The following is a 14721-nucleotide window of genomic DNA, read 5'->3' on the forward strand; positions in this document are numbered from 1 at the left end:
TGTTGGACTCTTCCAAAACGTGTGCTCCCTCTGTGTCCCACAGAATGCCATCCTGGGAGCTTTGGCAAGGTGGGGGACTCTGTGCAGGCTCCCCGACCCCTCTTACAGCAGAGACAATCCCCTCACAATTTACACAACTCAAATAAATTAGTGATCAAAGCCTTAATGGCTTGAAAATGTTCCTCTGAGGCCTGGGGCAGTGAGGATTGCTGGGGGGGAATTGCTGTGTCCGCTGGTCATGGGAATGAAGGGTGCTGGGTACTAAAGAGGGGTGCTGGGTACTAAAGAGGGGTGCTGGATACTAAAGAGGGGTGCTGGAGCCACTCTGGGGCTGCTGAGGGCACCCTGAGGCAGCCAGGCTCGGGCAGGAAGCTTCACCATAGCCTGGATTTACTTCTCATTCAAAATCACTGAAAGCCAAGCTCCTCCTTCTGATCAGAAGCCAACTTTTTTCTTTTTTTTTTTTTCTTTTTTTTTTTTTTTTTTTTTTTTCTGTGAGCTTAACTGTTTCTTGCTCGTGCTTAGCTAGATTTTAAAGCCGTATTTTAACATAAGTTAAGGCACTGTGGATATTTTCCCCCTTTTCCCAGCAGGGCTGGAGGATGTGCTCAGCAAGGAGGGCAAGGAGAGAGAAGGAACAGATCCCCCTTGCCATCCTCAGCTCGGTCTGTGCCATCTCCCTTCAGTGTCTAAAAACCCCAAAACAACATCCAGGGCTCAGGGAACACCAGCCCAGCACACAGAAAGCAGCTCTCAGGAGCACGGGCAGGTGCCATGCAAGCCACCTTCTAAAATGAGAGGCTGTGCTTGTGAAAAATGCCAATCACTTGTTTTTAAAATTTTAAAAGTTTAATAGTAATAAAATGGTTATAAAATAGTAATACAATTAGAGTAATGATAATTTGGACAATTTGGAATAGGACAATATGAGACAATAGAGACAAAGAGTTACAGACAGTCTGGGTACCTTTTCTGAGCGCGAAAAAGGACACACACGTTAACAGATGATTAACCCTTAAAAGCAGTAACCTGTTGCATATTCATACACCTCATACATGATGCATAAATTCCATTCAAACACAGGATTCTGTCTGCTCAGTGACAACTTCTTCCTCTGAATCCTAACAGCGCCTTCGAGGCGGGAAGAAGTTCGTTTCTTCTGATAATGGAGCAATAAATTCTTTTTCTCTGAAAGATTCAGGTGTCCTGTGGCTGCTATCTCGCTGCGAGTCCTTTCTTTAAAAAAAATATCCTACATAGCATCGTTTCTATTTTAACATTTTTTTATAACCCAAAACTATATTTAACACACTACCTAAGAAAATTGCATCAGGGATGAACCACATTTGTGATGGCAGATCCATAAAGGAATGGGAACATTTAGCATAACAATGTGCACCTTGGGGGATGTGAGGGGACAAATGGTAGGCAGCAGATGTGTGCAGACAGCGGCTGGAAGGAGCCCTGCTCTCACCAGCGATGTGTTTCTAGCTTAAACTTGGCTGCCTTGTAGTTGGTTTTGGTCCTCACACCCAAACAGTGCGAAGGGGAAGCTGTTTCTTGCTCCGATGATCACCCTCTCTTACAGTCCCACTGAGAGAAGGGTTTAGTGTGTAGCAGCTGTAAGGAGGACAAGACAAGGAGAGATCTGAAGGAAAGGGGAGAAATGGGGACTTTAGGAACAGAAGGGAAAGGAGAAGGCTGGAGCAGGAGGATGCTAAAGCAAATGGAGTAATGTGAACACAAGAAGTGATTTCCAGAAATCAGAGATGTGAGGAATCCCTTCTGATCACTATGAGAAGGCCTGCTTCAGCTTTCTAAGGCTGGATTTGTACCCCTACAATGGCACACATTTGGGCAGTTATCACTCAAGAGAGCCCTGAAAATGGGGTAATTTACTTCTAAGCTTCCTCTTCAAGAGCACACCAAAATAATCAATAATCAAGTGTACCCCCCAATAATCAATGAGTAAAATCAGTACTAAAAGGAAACCTTCTAATTTTGTTAGTGTCCAGCTCAGGGTTTTTTTGTAATTAATAGGATTTTGATTGATATGCTGAATTCTGGCCTATAAAGGGATCAGAACACAGCAACACTTGCATTGTGTGAATGGCAAAGGTAGAATAAATTATCTGGCTTTACTTTTCCAAGCCTTTTAGGACCAACTTTCCTCATGCAAGTGTTAGCAAAGAAATAATCCATGCATGCTTATGGATTCTTTCATGCTTGCATGACTTTAATGATAATTAAAAAGTACATGTCTGAGATCCAAAGGCAAACCAGACTCAAGTGTGCCTGACTCATTTCTCCTCTTCTGAACAAAAATGGGAAACATCAAACCTCTGTGTGAGGCTGTCTGATGTTCTGGTAGCTTTACCCTGCTCTCTCATGTAGATGTTCTTAGGTAGATATCTGATACTTGCTGGATTTTGTAGTAATTGGTTACAGAAGGGAGAAAAATGTGTTCTCTTCTGCACAGAGAGAATTTCTTGATGGTCTGAAATGTGCAACTGGGCTTTTCTTATCTGCAAAATGGATTGAAGCAGTTCTGGAAGTATGATTTGTCTTTTCTCACAACATCTGTCAATGAAATAGGGATGCAGAAAAACTAATATCAGCAGTATAAAAGAATCTCTTTTAATCCAACATTTCCTTGGTATTTGTGAGACCCACTCTGAATGTTTCTTTACTCCTGTGTGTGGTGTCCCTGCGCTCATGTAGCTGCTCTGGTGCTGAGTGCTGGTGTAGATGGATCAGGACTAAATAATGGAATAATCCATGGAAAAAGCAGGTTTCAGAAGGGATGGCACCTTCCTGTGTGTGCTCTAAAGCTGAACACTGGAAGTACTTTACCACAAGCTACAGGATAATAACACTTGTGCAGATGTTTTGAAATATGTATTATTGATTCTTTTTCTTTCCTAGCTTTGTCTCTTAGGGATCATGCTGCTGTCTTTTCATCTGTCCCTTATAATAATTTATGGAGCCAAGTGTAGAGATCTCAAAGGTAGGACACATCAGTCATTTTTCTGTATAGGGAAATACACAGCCTGGTGCTGCATTAAAGAAAGCAGTATGAGCCCAACCTGTGCATCAAAGAACCCACAAAAGAAAGCCCCAGATTTTCCTCTCAGTTAAAGCTCCTCCTCTCTGTCAGTTTTCAGAGAGGGATGAACTGGTGATGCAGAAACATTTGTGATAAAAACATTGAAAATAATTCAGTCAACAACCAGGCACGAGCCTGCTGGAAGGCTGCCCTCAGAGGCTGCTGTTTCCAGGGGTGGGTTTTAGCTGGAACTCTGCTCAGCACTGCATTTCTTCCACAGCTGAGCCTGGGGTGATGTGACTCCAGGACTGTAGTGTGACAGGGAAGCATTGCCTTCCCTTCCCCATTCCCCCTCTGCCTTCTCAAATCTTTATAAATGGGTTTCTGTCTATATTGGATATTGATAAGGAGTACCTGAGAGTTGTAATCTTATTTTCCTTCCTGTATTTCTTCCCATTTGGAAGCAAGTACTTTTTGCTTGTTTACAAACTGCTGGATCCATTTTTATGCTGTTACATAGAAGATGGTAAATCCAACTGAGCACCCACATTCAGTTAACCACAAGAAGTTTTCCACCTAGAAAGCATGCAATACTTGAAATATTCCTTCCTTCCTAATACTGAACAAAAAGTCTCTCTATTTACAATTGCATTTAGTTGCATTTTTTGGAGACAGTTAAAAAAAAAAGGGAACATTTATTTATTGCAACTGATCCATAGATCTGTTAAAACTAGGCAGGTAAAACTAATTTACCAACCAAGTAATTTTTGGTTGGAACGAAGTGATCTCAGTTATAAAAGATGACCTTCCTAGGAGCAAGACATTTTCAGGTACAAGTCACCTGTACTTTTACAAGCCAAACCACAAAGATTGCATTTGTAGATAATGAATGCTTAGATAGCGTCGGTGACTCCGAGAGAAACTGATGAGAGAGGCTGCAAGAGGAGATGCAACAATTCTGTGTGGATCCCAGGGCTGAGCAGTGTGAGAAAGAGATGATTATTGCAGAAACCTTCAGGTCAGAGAAGAGACAGCCTGGAATGCAGGAGAGCTTATAAAACCCTCGGTGAGATGAGATAAAGACTGGCTGTTCAGCAGATCTAATACCAGAGCTCTGGAGGCATTGCACAAGCCTGGTGGAGTCAGTGTGTGGGGAAATCCAGGGTGAACTTGGTGTGAAAAACACCAATCACTTGTTTGTTGTTTTTTGGCTTTTTTTTTTAATTTCAAAAGTTTAATAGTAATAAAATGGTTATAAAAATAGTAATACAATTAGAGAAATGATAATTTGGACAATCTGAATTAGGACAATATGAGATAATAGAAATTAAGGGTTATGGTTACCGGGTACCTTTTCTGAGCAAAATAAGCCCGAAAAAGGAAACACGTTAACAGAGGATTAACCCTTAAAAACAACAGCCTGTTGCATATTCATACACAGGATTCTGTCCGGTCAGTGACAGCTTCTTCCTTTTAATCCTAACAGTGCCCTCGAGGCAGGAAGAAGTTTGTTTCTTCTGATGAGGGAGCAATAAATTCTTTTTCTCTGAAAGATTCAGGTGTCCTGTGGCTGTTATCTCACTGCAAGTCATTTCTTTAAAAAAATATCCTACATAGCATAGTTTCTATTTTAACATTTTTATAACCTAAAACTATATTTACCACACTACTTAAGAGAATTAATTCAGCATTATTTTCTAACACAACACATATAATATTCACTTTAATATTTGCCAAAAGCCAATCATAAAATACGCATTTTTTCACATGGAGGAGCTTGTTCCCAAAGGATCTCAAAGTCTCCTTGCTTTGAGGGAGTGAGGTGTCACAGGAAACAGAAATGTGCTGAGGACACAGCTGATGGGGAGCATGGTTTGGTTGGTTTTGCTGTGCAGAAAGACCGCTGGGCATTTGACCCGCAGTAAACACAGTGAGACTTCAAGTAGGTGCCACATAGCTGGGGAGGGCTCATCCATCTCCCTGCGGCCCTGACAGATTCCAGGGGCAAGGGCGGGCACTGCGGGGTGACGGGGATGGGTTCACTGCGCTGGCAGGGGAACAGCAGAACCTTTCACTGGCCTGCTGAACGAGCTCAGCTCACAGCCCTGCTCCGTGCAGAGCCGTGCTGAGGATCCTGTGGCAGCAAGCTGTGCAAACACAGGAGGCAGAGGATGTTCTCTGTGGGGCACACCTGGCTGCAGATGGCCCGAGGGGGGGAGCTGGCCTGGGGCTGGAGCAGCACACTGTGCCTGCAGATTCCTGCTTTGGGGCTGGCAAGGACAGCAACTGCATGAGAGAGTTCATTTGTGGAGGGAAAAGGAGTGGAGCACCATAACTGGGAAATGCTGGCCTGGACAAGTGTCTGTGGTAGCAGCCAGGAGGAAACTCCGCTGTGCCCTGCTCCTGGCAGCAGCAGCAGCACTGCTGCCCTGGCTCACTGGTCAGTGTCACAGACATGTTCTATGAAAATCCTTTCCTTAGGGTTTTTTCTCCTGAGAAAAGGCCTCAGGAACAAAATGCAAACAATGATTATCTGCTGCCATGGAATGCAACAGGTGCATCTGTGATTGGTCTCATGTGGTTGTTTCTAATTAATGGCCAATCACAGTCCTGCTGTCCAGACTGTCTCAGTCAGTCACAAGCCTTTGTTATCACTCTTTTTCTACTCTTAGCTAGCCTTCTGATGAAATCCTTTCTTCTTTTAGTATAGTTTTAATATAATATATATCACAAAATAATAAATCAAGCCTTCTGAAACATGGAGTCAACATTTTCCTCTCTTCCCTCATCCTGGGACCCTGCGAACACCATCACAGATGAGGGTCTGACACATTTCTTACCCCTGACTTAACCCTTGCAAGAGCCCTGGAAACAGCCAAGTGAGCACATTTCCTTGATGGAAGGAAATCCACAATTCCTTGATGTTCTGGGGCTTGGACACAGTGAAGCAAAGCTCAGTGGCTCAGTGTCCAGCTGGGTGGGCTCTGGGGATGTTGGTGGGACAGAGCTCCGGTGGCACTTCCCTCCTTCAGTCTCCTCACCCTGAAGAAGTGCTCGGGCTCTTTTTTTCCTTGGCAGAAGTTGCTGGTTGTATTGAAAGGAGTTATTCTGGAGCTTGGAATTTTTATTATTTCCAATCAACTTTTGATTAAATTGTTGCTACTAAATAAAGGATTAATCATCTGGAAAAGACCTTTAACTGGCTGGGAATAACAGCTAGACAGGGTGTTTATTTATTTCAGTTTCAATCTGTTGCTGTTACACTTTGGGTTTCTTTTCCTGAAGAAACACGGGGAGGAGTGGCACATAAATCAAAATTTTATCCTGAACTCCTTTCCTTATTCTGAATTGCATAAAATACTTGATCTTCCTTCACTATGAAATTTCAGGATAGAGAGATCATTAACATTAAAGATAATATGAAATGCAAAAGTGTTTGTTGAAGAGGAGATAGAAGCTTCTCTTCATGTGATACTTTATTTTTCTTGTTTCCAAACTAAAAATGGCCTGTTGTGGCTGGCTGATGTAGCAGCTCTACAGCCAGGAGGGGTGGTGAGCTGCACCCAGTTTGATTGAAGTTTTTCTTTTTTTTTTTTTTCCTGCATGGTGAAAAAGGCTGTCCTCATCCAGCTAAAATAATTTACACCTACTGTGAAATTTTATTAGCCATCAGTTTTTGCCTTGAAAAGAATACAAGAGTGAAGAAAAATTAACCAGAGACATTTGAATGTAATTGGAACATATAACAGCAAAATGGTCACTGCTTTTACAGCAAACAATTAAAAAATTATTTTTATCACCCCATGTTGAATTGAACATCCTCAGATCCATGACAAATGCACAATTGGAAATGAGGGGTGACAGGCTGATAATTTTCTTCCACTCATGGTTACTTTTCTTCCAGGAATGTGGCTGAAAACCTTTCAGAGCTGTGTAGCATCACTGTTCCTCAGCAAAAATCAGCATTTCTGCCATGCTGGAGGCTTCAAACAGCCCCACCAACTGCTAATGCACCTGCTCACAGTGTGCTGAAATAGCAATAATGAATAATAAATGCTGCTGCCTCCTTCAGAACATTACCAAACCCTTCTTTTCTCCAGGAAGGTTTACAAAATCCTAAGTCCCAGACTGTGCCATAAAAACCCCTTACACAGGTTACAACAGAAGCCTTTGTGTCGTAACAAAGGCCTTAATTTTTCTTCTGTTTGCCTTGGACTTCCCAGTCGTTTGTATTTATTTATAAGTGACTTCCAGCTGGATGAAAAATCACCAATGTGAAGACTTGATATATAAGGTTCTGGTCATCCCATTTGCTTAAATGTGTAAAGCTCATTTGTATGAGATGTGTGTCTATAAAGGGAAAACCTAGGAATTTATAAAACTTGTTTTTGTAAGGTTTGAGTTGAGCAAGTTTGTTGGCCACTGGGTTGATGGGTGATCTTCTGGAGCAACAGCTTTTGGTTTCTTTTCCCAGCCTTGATGTTGAGGAACTTGGTTGTATTTTGAAGTTCAGCTTTGTTAAGTATTTTCAAATCTAGTAGGAAGGTGTTGTGTCAACAGCTATTGCAAGGCAGACACTTTCCAAACACTCAGGAAATTCCTAATTCAAGTGAGAAGGGAAGGAAACAGGGAAAAAAAAAGACAATTAAGCCAGATCTGAGTAACACAAATAACACACCAGGGAAAGGTCTGTAAGAGAATTCCCTCTGGGAGGGGAGCAAGGCTGGTGCTTTAACAGGAATGGATCATTCATGGCAAGTCTGTCTGCCGGAGAGAACCTTCCCCCGTGGAAAACCTCAGTAATTCTGTCAGGCTCTGTGTGACCTGTAATTATGGCCCTGTGCTCTTTTATTAATTTACACTGCTGCTTTGCTTTGCTTGTGTCCAAGCACATCCATATTATGATGCAAATTCAGCAGCAGCATGAAGGCCAAGCTCCAAGTAAGTGTTCCTAAGGGAGTTTTTGTCATACTTGTTCAAATCACGAGTCAGGAAAAAAAAAAGGAAACATGCATTCAAGCCATTAATTTAACATGTTAGTGCAGATCTGGATTCATTAATAAAATACAAACTTGCTGATGACCAAACTGATGCAAACTTAGGTTTATTTACCCGGGTGAGAGGTTTATTTCCCCCTGTGCCTCTCCTGGAAGTTCCCATGGAGTGAAATTCCCAGAATAATCATAGCTGTAATGCAACCCTGCATCAAACAAACTGAAGTTTGTGTGTATAGACCACTTGGCGAATTCCAAAGAAAATAAACATGATGTTGGTCTTAATGTGTTCAGCAGCTTTGTTTCTTAAGAAGAATGAAGAAAATTGTGTCTTTGGACATATCTTTCCATGGGATTACAACTGACGTACTGCGAATTTTGAATATTTTGTCTTAAAATAGTTTCTTTTGGAAGGATAACAGTTAACTCCTGTCTCTGTAATTGCAAGAAACATCCCACAGAAGCCCAGAATGGTTTGGGTTGGAAGGGTCCCTAAAGATCATCCAGTTCCAACCCTCTGCCATGGGCAGGGACACTTTTATCTGCAAATTCATCTCCCGTTTGTCCTCCTGGCACACTGATTTCAGCGTGTCTGCAGCGGGGAAAGCACAAGGTCCTGACAGGGAGCCGAGGGAGGCACCATGAGAAAGGATGGCCCCGCATCTCCTGTTTCAGACCTGTTAAAACAATGTCCCACTCTTCTCCCCTGGCAACAACTCCCAGGAATGTTCCAGCTACCTGCTGTAATTTTTAACCGTTTCTAGTGGAACTGATGCCTCCTCTTTCCCTTCTCAGGGAACTGGTCAGTTTAATTTTGATCAGATCTGCTCCCTGCACGGTACTTAAACTTAACCCTGACTGCCTCTGGCTCACTTGTTTCAGCTGGTGGCCCTTTAAACCTCTTTCCAGACATTTGTTGGTAAAATGTCTGTAGTTGGTAAAATAGAAAGAAACCTGCTGTCAGGAGCACGGGCAGCCATGGAAGCTCCGGCCAAAGTGCCCCCAGCGAGGGAGGGTCAATAAAGACCTGCAGGGCCGGTCAGTGGCTTTGGTGTTTCCCTTCCCGCTGTGCCCGCACCGAGCCGGGCCGGGCCGGGCCGGGCTGCCGAGTTTCGAGCTGTTGTCTCTCTGTCCTGCCGCTCCCCCCGTGTCCGTGTGTCAAGGGCCGCTTCCTGGGCCGCCCTCCGCGGTAATTAAACGACTTTGCCGTCGTAAACCACAATCGGGGCGAGTGCCAGGGAGACGTGAAACTTTTCCGCCGTGACTTTGGCCGTCACCGCCCCCGTGCCCCGTCCCTCCCTCCCGGTCTCTGCACTGCCCCCAACGGCGGCTCCGGCTGTCCCCGCTCCCCCCCAAAACCCAAAAACCCGAGATCCGCTTTGATGTCGCCTTCAGAAAAGTTCACTTTATTTACAAGGGGGGCTCCCCCCTGTTTACACGCGCCCATTTGTAAAATTAGCCGACCCCCCTGACAAAAACGCAAAGGAATGGCTGAGAAATAAATAAACCTCTCCCCCCCTCCGAGGCGGAAAGGCTCCAAGCCAGCGGGGCTCTGCTCCCCCCCGGCCCGGGGCTCAGGCGATCCTGCTGCAGAACTCGTCGAAGTCCCTCTCCATGAAGAGCTCGCTCTCGATCACATCGTCCTCCGAGGGGAAGTACTGCTGGCTCTCCTCCTGCGGGGAGCCCGCGGCCGCATCGGCCCCGGCCCGGGCGGGCGGGGAGCGGGCGGAGGCTCCGGGCTCCCCCGCGCACTCCATCAGCGCGCCGCGGGCGTTCTCCAGCACCCCCAGGTACGAGTCCATGTCCAGCGGGTCCATCTCGCAGTCCGACCCGCCGCTCTCCGTGCCCACCGAGTCCGAGCGCAGGTGCATGAGCTGGTACTTCTCCCGCATCAGGAACTGGTTGGTGTTGCGGGGCGCCCGCATGCCCGGCGCCCGCCTGCCCAGCACATTGACGGGCCGCAGGGAGAGCAGCACCCGCGGCCGCGCCGGGCGGTGGCAGCGGCGGAAGGCGCGGCAGTGCTGCTGCTGCAGCTGCTGGTGCTGGTAGTGCTGGAAGTGGCTGTGCGTGCGGCTGCCCAGCAGCTTGCGCGCCCCGCCGGGGACCCTGCCGCGCCGCCCGGGCGGCCAACGGGAGCGGCTGCCGCCCCGCCGGGGCTCGCCGCCCTTCAGCGGCGTCGGGGAGGCGCCCCCCGGCACCCCCTCGCCGCGGGCGGGCTCCCAGGGCGGGCACACGATGAACTCCGCGCGTCGCAGCATCGCGGCCCCCCGGCCTCTCACATGCTCCGAGCCGCCGGGACGCCCCCGCCGCGCTGCTCCTGCGCCGTCGCCTCTCCGGCGCGTCCTCAGCTTCTCTCCGGGCTGAGCGGCCGCTTCCCAAGAGCCCTGCGGGGGCCTCTGCGGGCGCCTCTACCTTTTCACGATCCGCTCTGTTTTTTTCTTGAGCGGAGCCCGTTGGCAGCGCATAGCCTGGCTGAACGGCTGCGGGCTGCGGGGCAGCTTGACGGGTTCCAAGCCGCCTCTTCGGAGATGGTCTCGCCTACTCCCCGGCCGGGCGCTGCCGGGCTGTCAGCGCTGCGCCGGGCACGGCGGGCCGGGGCAGGGCCCGGGAGCGAAGCGAGCGAGGGGAGGGGAGGGGAAGGCGCCGAGGCTCAGGGACAGCACAGGGAGCGCGCGCACCGCCCGCCGCCCCGCGCCCACTGCCGACGCGCTCCCGCGCAGCCCCTAGTTATCACCTCCGGCGCAGTCCAACTGCCGCCGCGCCGCGGGGGGAGCCGGGGCGGCACAGCCGCTCCTCAGCTGGCCTGTCCCCGCCAAACTTGGCCCTCCGCGCCCGGAGAGTGCGGGGGCTCCGTTGCACCGCAGCCCGCACGCTCGTATCTCCCGTGTTATCCCGGGTTATCCCGGGATCTCTTCCCCCTTGGGCGCGCTTTGGCTTGGCCCAGAGCTGCGGGCGAATTTTGTTCATCTCTTATTCACGAAGGCCGTTTACGCTCAGCTCGCCGCGCAAGCACCGTTGGCCGCCCGTCTCTTGCAGCAGCGCTACGCAAACCGCGTACGGCGCCCGGCCCTTGCAGCGGCGCCACGCAAATCGCTACGCAAACAGCGTATGCCGCCCGTGAGGGGCGCTGGGGTGGGGTGGGGGGGTGGCGGTGAAATGGCCGCGGGAGCAGCGGGGAGGGAGAAGGGGGGCAGCCTGAGGCCGGCACCGGGCGCTAGAGAAGCTGCGGCCCTCAGTGCCAGTGCCCGCGGCCGCTCTTCCTCTGCAGTTCCAGGCTGCGGCCGGCGCCACCGCCGGGCAGCGGTGACCTTCCCGCGGGTCCCACAAAATGGTGCCCGCGCCTTCCCCCTCAGCCGCTTCACGCCAGGGAGGTCCCCTCCTGAGGCTTCATTTTTTTTTTTTCTTTTTTCTTCCCTTTAACCTCTCCGGCTGAATCGGTGCTTTTTCATCAGTCTAGAGTGAAAAACAAGAGCCGAGACATTAATTCTTGTAATTTGGGGAATGTCCCAGTTACTTGTGCTGGGCCTTGGTCCCTCTACCACAAATTTCCCCTGATTTTCCAATCTGTTTTGGGTGGCGTTTTTCTGCCCTGTACGTAACTAATCTGACAGTGACATCCCCGTTCCCCCCCTCCCCACTCCCTCCCGATCTGTTCATGGAAAACAAGCTCAGTGTTGCCCAAAGGCTCCCAAGTAAAAGCTGTGCATGAACAACGGCAGCAACTCCCATGCGGGTAACATTTTATTACAATTTAACAGTGAAGGACAAAGAAGTACCAAATAAACTGAGGGAGACAAGGTAAAAGTCTGGATTTGGGCTAAACATGGAATCAACCTTGCCCAAACCAAATTGCCCACGTTTGTCTGTTTCACTGCATTACAGTGTGTATTTCTAAGCAGTGTTTGTTTCAAATTCCATTCAGGAATTATATGGTGTTCCATTTAAACTCAGCTGGTGTTATCACCTGTGTGTTTTACAAAGTAAAGGCCAAAATGGAAGGGCTTGGCACTGGAGCAAGCAGCAGCTGTCTAAAATGTGCAGCCTCTGAGGATGTTTATAAAGAAATGCCACATAATGGGATAGAATCCACATCCCCAGTTGTCACAGGCTTTTTCACAGATGTATTAGGCAGCAGTGTGGCTTGAATAAACTTCTGCCACTCCAAACTTCTCTCCTGGATACAGAACATGCCAGAGCTCTGTGTTTGTACAGGGGACTCTGCCCTGGCAACCACATGCAGCCAGTCTCTCCTGTCTGGCTGGTCAGCCCAGCTCAGTCTGGCCTCAGTTCCCATTTTCTCTTCTGTTTCTCTCATTTTGGTGCAGATTGAGTCTGCATTTCTTTTAGCTGTTCTAGAGGGATGTAGGAAATTGTGTGTAGAAAGGAGCCTTGTGCTACTTTGTGCAGGAGAGAATTCCAGTTAAATGTGCCTCCCTTCACATCTGGATTATCTCTAATCCACACACTGACACTGCCCTGCACATACCAGTGCATTCATCCTGTACCCAGTCCTGCAAATCAAAACCTAAAGCTTTTATTGAAACGTTTATTAGTACCTACATCTCTATAAGTAAATAAATTTTTAGAGCAATTTGAAATCATTACAGCTGAACTATTTGTGCCATTATTGACCTGGCCTTCGTTCCCCAGCCTCTGTTCTGGGCAGGGTTCAGGCGTGCAGGCTGGGAAATCCCCTTCCTTCACCTTCCTGCCTCACTTCTATTTTTCCCTTTCCAGAGCCTTTTCACAGCTGATTACAGCACTGGAAAAGCGGAGGAAATGTTTTTTTTTTAATGTATCATGAAATGTTTTGTAATTTCTCAGTGGTTGCCAGCCAGCAATAATATTTTTTCAAACCCTTAAGGTTTCTTAAGGGAGAACCCATCTACAATTTTTTTTTTAAATTTGTTTAGCAGCAAAGGAGGGACTTCTGTTGTAGCTACAGCCTTAAGAATTGATATTTTGAGATATTTAACGGAGGTAAGGTCGAGCTCCCCAGACGGGTTCGGTAGAGACTCTTGGTATCCAGTTACTGGGGGAAGCCCAGCGTCCTGCTCTCGGTGGGTCAGAGCCGGGCGGGGTCCTCAGGACGCCCAGCACAACTCCTGCCCGGGCTTGGGCTCGCCTGCCCCACCACGGACCGAGCTCCTTTCACCCCCGTGCCGTGAGGGGAACTGCCGGCCCCGCCCCTGCCCCGCCCGACTTCTTCCCCAGGCTCCGCCCCCTTCCCGTCCCGCCCAATCAGGATTTTCCCGAGCTGCCTCGCGCCGCCGTGACGCACCGCCCAGGGAGAGCTTGCACCCAATGGGCGGCCGTCTTACAAAGCGCCATTGTGCTGCCGCAGAGAGCCGCGCGCCGATTGGCCGTGGCGCTGGCGGCGCTTCCGGCCATGCTGCGCCGGGCGCGATTGCATCATGGCGGGACGGAGGTGAGCGGGGGGGCCCGGCCGCAGCCTCGGCGCCTCACGGCACGGCCGGGCTGACCTCCGGGCGGGCGGCTCCGACACGGCAGGGCGGGGCTGCTCCAGCGCCGTGCCGGGGAGCGGCTCCTTCAGGGTGTCCCGGGAGAGCGGCGGCTCCCGGGCCGGCAGTGCCGGTGCTGTCACGGCGGGAGCGGCTCCGGCCGGGCTGGCGGCTCCCTGCGGCTTTGGGCGTTGTTAGCTCGTGTGTTCTGTGTGTACAGCGTCCCGTTCATGTGCGTGATTTACTGCCTGGGTGCTGTGCGGATTTATTGCTTTTTCGGCAATTTAGGGATTACTTATAGGAGGTGCTTATTAAAGGGTAGCCTGATGCATTATTGCTGGGCTTGATGCTTAGCAAGTCTTGGGTTCATGAGTTATTTGTATTGCAGGGCTTCATGCTTAGCAAAGCTTGGGTTCATGAGTTATTTGTATTGCAGGGCCTCATGCTTAGCAAGTCTTGATTTCATTAGTTATTTGTACAAAGAACTTATAGTCCCTTACAACGTATAGTGTGTCTTAAGCATTCCCTTCAATATCCTTTTAACTGGGGAGTTGATGAATGCACCCTTTTTATTGCTGCAGCTGCAGTGATTTTGATATCTCCAGCAAACCTTGGCTTCCACACCCTTTCTGAGACTTTAATTCGGTTTGGTGGTGACACCTTTAGAAAGCAGCTGTCAGGCAATAGAATTAATTTGTCACATGAAAGCAGTGTTCAGTAACTCAGCTGACGCTGGTTTCTGAGTTTTTATTAAAATTATGTAGTTCAAAGTTATTTCAAGATAACCTAGATTTCTTTTCTTCACAATGATGTTACATTTTTAATCAAGGTAGCATGATGACAACAAACATTTCCTAAGCCAGCACAAGATACAGTGTGAAACTGGGCTCTTGCATAGAGTGAAATGTTTGTATCTAAGGACAGCATTAATTGATGAGTGTGCTTATTGCTTTAGCAATGTTTTAATTGGCCTTTCAATGTTAAAGGAAATCCTTGCAGGGGGACAGCTGGGCTGGTGTTGCAGTTTTATTCCCTGTATAAGAGACAAGGTTTTCAGAAGCAATGTTTGTTCTGTAGTTCAGCATTCTGTTCCCATCCTTCCTTCCTTTTGTTTTAAACTTTGCTGTTTGCACCCCTTCTTGAAATGGAGAATTTTGGTGATCAGGTGAACGGTTTAGATTGATGTTACCCCAGATCAGGACCTGAAAAGGCAGAAATG

At 48.4% G+C, this 14721-nt stretch overlaps 1 protein-coding gene across 3 annotated transcripts in view; it reads left to right on the plus strand.

The window, feature by feature from the left end:
* The first annotated feature begins 13322 nt into the window (after positions 1–13322).
* IARS1 (isoleucyl-tRNA synthetase 1) overlaps positions 13323–14721 on the plus strand; it is a 96342-nt gene continuing 94943 nt past the window's right edge. For 2 of the 3 annotated variants that reach the window (XM_074550106.1, XM_074550104.1), the window contains exon 1: positions 13323–13468. The gene's annotated coding sequence lies outside the window, so the exon portion shown is untranslated. Of the gene's footprint in view, positions 13469–13511; positions 13735–14721 lie in introns of those variants that run through there. The other variant, XM_074550105.1, reaches the window with a different exon arrangement.

This window comes from Zonotrichia albicollis, chromosome 12, assembly GCF_047830755.1.
Source record: "Zonotrichia albicollis isolate bZonAlb1 chromosome 12, bZonAlb1.hap1, whole genome shotgun sequence".
NCBI classification, from domain to species: Eukaryota; Metazoa; Chordata; class Aves; order Passeriformes; family Passerellidae; genus Zonotrichia; species Zonotrichia albicollis.